The sequence below is a fragment of the Psammomys obesus genome, unplaced genomic scaffold (assembly GCF_907164565.1).
Source record: "Psammomys obesus unplaced genomic scaffold, mPsaObe1.curated_primary_1811, whole genome shotgun sequence".
NCBI classification, from domain to species: domain Eukaryota; kingdom Metazoa; phylum Chordata; class Mammalia; order Rodentia; family Muridae; genus Psammomys; species Psammomys obesus.
In genome coordinates, this window is record NW_026589454.1 from 5,898 (window position 1) to 12,641 (window position 6,744).

The 6,744-nt window shown below is 43.7% G+C and overlaps 1 non-coding gene across 1 annotated transcript; it reads left to right on the plus strand.

Moving 5' to 3' along the window:
- Positions 1–3,048: 3,048 nt before the first annotated feature.
- LOC129675067 (small nucleolar RNA SNORA17) lies at positions 3,049–3,181 on the plus strand. The gene has a single exon (XR_008719873.1). It is a non-coding gene; the product is annotated as a small nucleolar RNA SNORA17 (small nucleolar RNA).
- Positions 3,182–6,744: the final 3,563 nt, after the last annotated feature.

A 6,744-nucleotide genomic window follows, 5' to 3' on the forward strand; every position in this document is an offset into this window, starting at 1 on the left:
ACAACTACGAAGTCTGGAGATCTACACATTTGTGTTGATGCAGAACTCCAGAAGATCTGAGGTTTTCCCTGTTAGTCAATTGATGCTCAAGAAGGCTCTTGCATATCTTGACTTTATTGAACAGTGGAAGCCTTTTGTCTTCTTTTGTATTCCTCAGAATATGGATTAGTATAAAGAGAACGGTAGGAAGGCCTTTTCAAAAGAAATTCTTCTCTCATACAATACATCTGAGCCGTCTCCCCTCCCTTCACCTCTCTCATCTCCTCCTCACTTTCCCTCTCCCCAGATCCACTCCTTTTTCATTTCCCTTCAGAAAAGAACAGACCTCCAGAAGATATCAACTGAATATGGCATAGGAACTTACAATAAGACTAGGTGCAAACCCTCACAAGAAATCATAGATATTTTTTTTCCTCCTGTCAGGAATCAGGATCAACAAATGGACAGCAGTCAGAAACTGCTGGGTCCTAAATGATGTTAACCAATGCAGTGTTGCTACATAGTAGAGAATCAGCCTGGTGTCTGTCCATATTCCAAGGTGCAGACACTATGTAATTTTCCACATGTCCCTTGAGCCACACACCAGTGAGCTAACTCAAGGTCAGCATCTTCTTGGCAGCTTCAGAACAGGGCCTGATCAACAAAGAGACAGCCATGTGATTAGCAGGGTAGATTCTAAGTCAGCCTGAAGCCTGGAGAAGGGGAGGATCTGGAGAATTGGTTACGTCTTTTATGATTTAATCTCTCATACGAGAGAACCCCTCATACAATGAACCCCTGGTGAAAATGCTAGATACTGAAGCTTGAGGCTTGTTGCAGTTTTGCAGCTGGTGAACATGTTAAGGCTCAGGAAGAGGTAACGTTCTGACTCCACGGGGTGAAGGTACCAGAAATCACTCTGTGTGCTTCTTGTTTGGTTCTTCCTGAGATGGGTCATGACAGCAACAACCCTGTAATAAAAAAAGCATTTCCCAGAATTCTAGGAATCATTCCAGAAATGACTGGACTGGAAAGGCTGCAGAAAAATTTTGATTTGAACCAACTTATCAGACGTGCACGTGGGTGACATAACTCAGTTTTAGCTGGTGTCTAAAGTGAGCATAATGGTGTAAGTGAGGCTATGCCCTTTAACTTGAAGATCTGGTGATGAATGCCAGAACTGATTGGTTGGTGTCAGACTACATATAAAACAAAATTTCCTGCATAAATAATAATGTTTATTTATCTTTTAAACAGGTTTACAACACAATATCAGGCTTTAGTCAATTGTTCTCACTCTTTTTACATTTTTTTTAATTTTTTATTAATTACACTTTATTCATTTTGTATCCCCCTTAAGCCCTCCCTCCTCCCCTCCCGATCCCACCCTCCCTCCCCTTTCTCTTTTTACACTTTTAAAATTAGAATTGCAAATCTTTACTAAAGTGTACATTAAGACCCCAACAACACCAATAGTATCTCATATTTTACAGTAATACATATAAAAATTATACTAAGGTCAACAATGACCTGGCAGCCTCACTTCAATTTGGCTCATTTGTTGCCATCGTGTGAGAGAAATAAAGTAGCAGATCTTTCTGGACTTCAGGTTTGCAGGCTGTTTGTCTGTTGGAAGGTTGTACAATGGAGTCTACACTTACTTGACCATAGAAAATTCTTTCTTTCTTTCTTTCTTTCTTTCTTTCTTTCTTTCTTTCTTTCATCAATTCATTTATTTTTAAATATAACTAAATAAAACATAATAAGATAAAACAAAAATTATCACATAGAAGTTGGACAAGACAAACCAGCAGAAGGATAAGAGCCCAAGAGAAGAATGCATGAGTCAGAGATCCACTTGTTTATACTCTCAGGAATCTCGTAAAAACGTTAAACTGGAAGCCATACTATAAATGCAGAGGGCTTGGTGCAGACTCATGTTGCCCATGTCATGAAGCATGTCAGCTGCTTAGGTCTCTGAGTTTATTTGACTTTTGCACAGGTTGATTTAGAGGGTCTTGTTTTCTTGGTGTCCTCCATCCCTTCCGGTTCTTACTACCTTTCTGCCTTCTCTCCCATGGGGTTCTCTGAGCTCTGATCGGAAAGATTTGATGGAGACATATCTCATTCTCTGTGACATGTCTAGCTATGGGTTTCTGTATTTGTTCACATCTGCTGTAAGAGGAAGCTTCTCTGATGATGGTTGAACAAGGAACTGATCTGTGAGTCTAGCAGAATATTATTAGGAGTCATTTTGCTACTGTGTTTCTTTCTTTCTTTCTTTCTTTCTTTCTTTCTTTCTTTCTTTCTTTCTCCTCCTCCTCTTCTTTTTCTTTGCCCAGTCTTATTTGGTTTTGCCCTATATCCCTGGACTATCAAGCCGTAGGTCTTTTGTTACCAGAACAGTTTCAGGTATGGGTTCTATCTCATTGAGTAGACATTAAGTCAGGTGAGTTGGTTGGTTGCTACCATAAACTTTGTGCCACCATTGCCCTAGCATATTTTGCAGGTAGTAAACCATTGTAGATAAAGGGTTTGTGGCTGGGCTGGTGTTTATGTTTCTCTTTTGATGATATACCAAAGACACTGGAACATAGAAGTGAGGGCTCCATGTAGGCACCAAGTGATATCTCCATGTTCAATGAGTTTTGTAGGTATGGTAGAAGATCAAAATATTGATAGGCATGCAGATGATAAGGACTGTTCTGATGGAAATAAGGACTCTAGTGGGACTTAAATGAAAGGTTAGTCTTGGTACATTCTGCAAAGTTTTTGCTTACATCTTCTCTATGTCCTGAAACTCTGTGTCCTGAATTTAATTATGATAGACTGATTACATAGATAGATAAAATTTCAAGCCAGCATAGCACGTAGGCTATGACATACACATTGCTAGTTGGATTTTAAAAAAATTAAAAAATACAATTAAGCAAAGCAAAAGTCTTTGAGAAACAATAAAGCTGGCAAAGAGAACGAACAAATTGCAAGCAGTGGGCAAGGACAGTGTAGATGTCAGAGAGATTAACACCATCAAGGCCAAATTCTTTGCACTGGGGCAATAAGAAACTCATTATCCTAGAAGCATTACAGGAGTGGCAAGTGTGTCACATGTATGGCAGTAGTGGGCAGAGTGGAGAGAGGCTGTCTACCTACCCTTAGTGTTCTGACCTACGAACATCTGAATGATCCGTAGCCTAACATTCCCTGAAAAAAAAGAGCCTGAGATGACCACCAGTTCAGCACCAGCAAGCACAGACAAAGAGGGATGACCACCAGTCTGGCACCAGACAGGTCTGGATGGGCTCCTAGGATGAGGAGCAAGCCAGAGACTAGAAGGACTCTGCCTGAGATTCCAGGCCCTGGGCAGCAGTGAGCCTGAGACAGATGACCCTAGTAAGGGGCCACTTGGGTGAGCAGGGCAAGGGGCAAGCCTGAGACAACAACCAGACCAGCACCACATACTGGACAGGGAGCTAGCCTGAGATAATCATTTGTCTGGTGCCTCACAGACCTGGGGAGAAGGGCAGACCATGCCCAAGATGACCCCTGCCTGGCACCATAATATACTAGGAGAGCATCTCATTCCTGAGACCATTCCTGAGACAACCTAGGAGACAACACTCAGAGACACCAGATGCCACTAAGAGGAACAAATAAGTTGTGGAGAAGTAAAAGAGAAACAGAAGGATGTGGGCACAATGAAGAGAGGCAGAACTGGAGATTTGAGGGTAGTGAGGAACAGCCTGATGTGAGTAGCTGGTGATGCCACCTGGGATCGTGGTAGGGTCCTGGTCTGTGCTGCCATTAGGAGCCATGTCTGAGTTTGTGTCCCTTCAGTAGCGGGGGTCTGTTACCACCAAAATCCAGGCAGATGTCCTTGGTCTGCTGCCACCTGGGGACATGGTGATGTCTGAAGGCTGTGCATAACTGGCCCCACCCCTCAACTGGGAGAGCTTGCCCTGGGAGCATGACAGCAAGAAAGCTGACCCCACCCCTTGCCAGCTGCAGTACTTGAGAGAAAAGGACCTACACTTTGTGGGAGTGGCAGATGAGCTAGACCCTGGAATCTGAGCATGGACTAACTGGCCCTGCCACTTGTCTGGAATGCTATGACATGGCTGATGGAAAGATGGCCCCCTCTAGTTCCTTGATATCTAAAGCATGCAGGACAGCCCTGCAACAACTTTTCTGCAGTGCTGTGACATGGAGGAGGGAGAAATGCCCTCCAACTCTCTACCCTTGCCACCTATATCAGGCAAAAGAGCTCGTCCCAAGGTCATCAGTGTGGGAGAACTGGCCCTTTGTCTTGTCTTCTGGGAAATGATGTAGATGAGGATGAGCTATCCTCCTTGCCTCCCTTGTCCTTTGCTATCTATGGCAGGCAGTAGAGCTGGCCATGAGCCACACCAACTATAATACTTGAGACACTGGTCCCTGCACCTCACCTGGGCAGCAAGATAGAGCTGGCCCTGGTGACAAGGGTTGCTGGTGAGCTAGCCCCAAGGGTGTGAGAGCAGGAGGGCCAGAGGCAGACCAGATCAGAAACCTCGCAGGCCCATATTCAGGGCATTGAATTGGCCTACCCCAACATCTAGAGTGCATGAAACAGCCTGTCTTACAGATCCAAATCTACTGGATATCTATGACACAATCCAATAACAGGATACCCTAGAGGAATCCCAGTGAGGTCTCAAGTATTGACAAAGTAAGACAGAGGTCTCATGCAAGACTAATGACTCATTGCAATGAACATTTGTAAGCCAAGAGGTATGGACAAAAGAGTATACTGTGGGACACACTGTAACACACTTCCATAACAACATTTTTTAAATCCTGTGTTGATGGGAAGGTTGCAAGGGTAGAGGGCAAATGTGAGGGAAGGAGGAGTTGAGTAGGATTGGGGTGCATGATATGAAACTCACAAAGAACTAATAAACAAAAAGGAAGGAAGGAAAGAAGGAAGGAAGGAAATAAGGAAGGAAGGAAGGAAGGAAGGAAGGAAGGAAGGAAGGAAGGAAGGAAGGAAGGAAGGAAGGGAAGAAACTGGTTAGACTGTAATCCAAAGTGACTTATTGAAGAAAGAGTTTATTTGGCTTCTGTCTCCAGAGGAAAAGTCTATAATGGTGGGGAAGCTTGGCAGCTGGAGGCTAGAGCAGGAACTGAAGGATCACATCATAGTCATATGCAGAAAGCAAATTGGAAGTGAAGCAAGGCTGTAAATCATCAAAGCCCACTTCCTCCACAAGGCTGCATTTCCTAATGGTTCCGTGATCTTACTAATCGGTGCCACCAACTGAGGAACAAGTGTTTAAATGCCCAAACCTATGTGGGGGGCATTTTTCATTCAAACCAGCACATAGACTAAGCCTCACCTATTACAAGTATGAGAGTGTAAAACTCTGCACTCACTTTATTTTTCTTTGAGGCAAGAATGCCAGCAGATGCTCCGCTTACACCAGGCCACCTATGGAAGCACTTTCCTGGTATCAGTCACACAGAAAATAAGAAGCCATTGTAGGCAGGGTCTGGGAGATCCAGCTATTGCTTAGGCTGCTGGCATACTCAGGCATCATGGTTTTGCCGTCAGACAGAGTACAAGGGTGATAAGGACATAGAGATTTCTACCAAGATTTTAAAAGCCTTCCTTAGACAGCAGGGACTGTGTAGCAGGATAAAATTTCCTGCAGGGAACCTCTGGGGGCTAAGTATGAAGCTATAAGAGCAAGGCCTAAGCCATAATAGAGACACCAGGATGATAAAGATGTCAGGAACATGGAATAGCCATTTCCTAAAAGCCATGAGCCATTATTGGAGCCAGTTCAAAAGAGGCACCGCATAGTCTGCAAATGGCAAAGCCAAAGGCTACCCATATGAGTAACAGCCACACAGTTTCACAGGGATAAGAGCTAGAATAGAAAATCATTTAATACTATGTCATTAAACACACATTAACTCTCTATAGAAAGTCTTCCAGGGTCACAGTTATATCGCCAAATACCATAATAGCTCTATGGTCTTTTGAGAACTTGTTGTTTAGAACGTATTTTAAATAAATAGAAACCTTGAATGAGAAGGAGAGACAGACAAATGACCTTGGGTCTGTTGGTTTCCTTGACTCCCTAAATGCCTGAACTGTGTCTGAACTGCCCTTGAACATGAGAGCCCATGGATGGTAACCCCTTCCAGCTGTTCGGCAAAGTCAGCATCTCTGAGCCAAGGACATCTTGATCTCCCAGGTAACAATTCAGGCTCTCTGCCATGAAAGGCACATTCCAGAGGCTGGGGAACGGAGTGGTGGTGGCAAGCTGAAACACAAAACAACACTTCTCAGAAAACAGCCCAGAAGACATGCACAAAGGCCACATTTGCTTCTGTATGATATTTGCAGTTTTAGGATTTCCTTGTCTGCAAACATCAGGGCTGAGTCTTCAGCAAGAGACACAGCCTGAACTGAATCCTGGCTGGTCCCTGCTGTTGTCACTTGCTGTATTTTACAGGGACTGCACGGTCTGTCTTTCAAGGCTATTCCCTTTTTTCCTGTCCCCTGACTTCCAACCCTATGCAAACACAAAAGATCTCAAAGAAGACGTTTGTCAGGTTAATAGCTATTGAGCACTCACTGACTTTTAGACATCACATGAGAAACACGATGCTATTTCATTTGAGTCACATGCATTTTCACGAAAAGAAAGCTAGGACCCCAATGGTGGGCAAAGATCGTTAAATTTAGAAAGGCTGAGTTACCATGCCTGAAACAGACTGTGA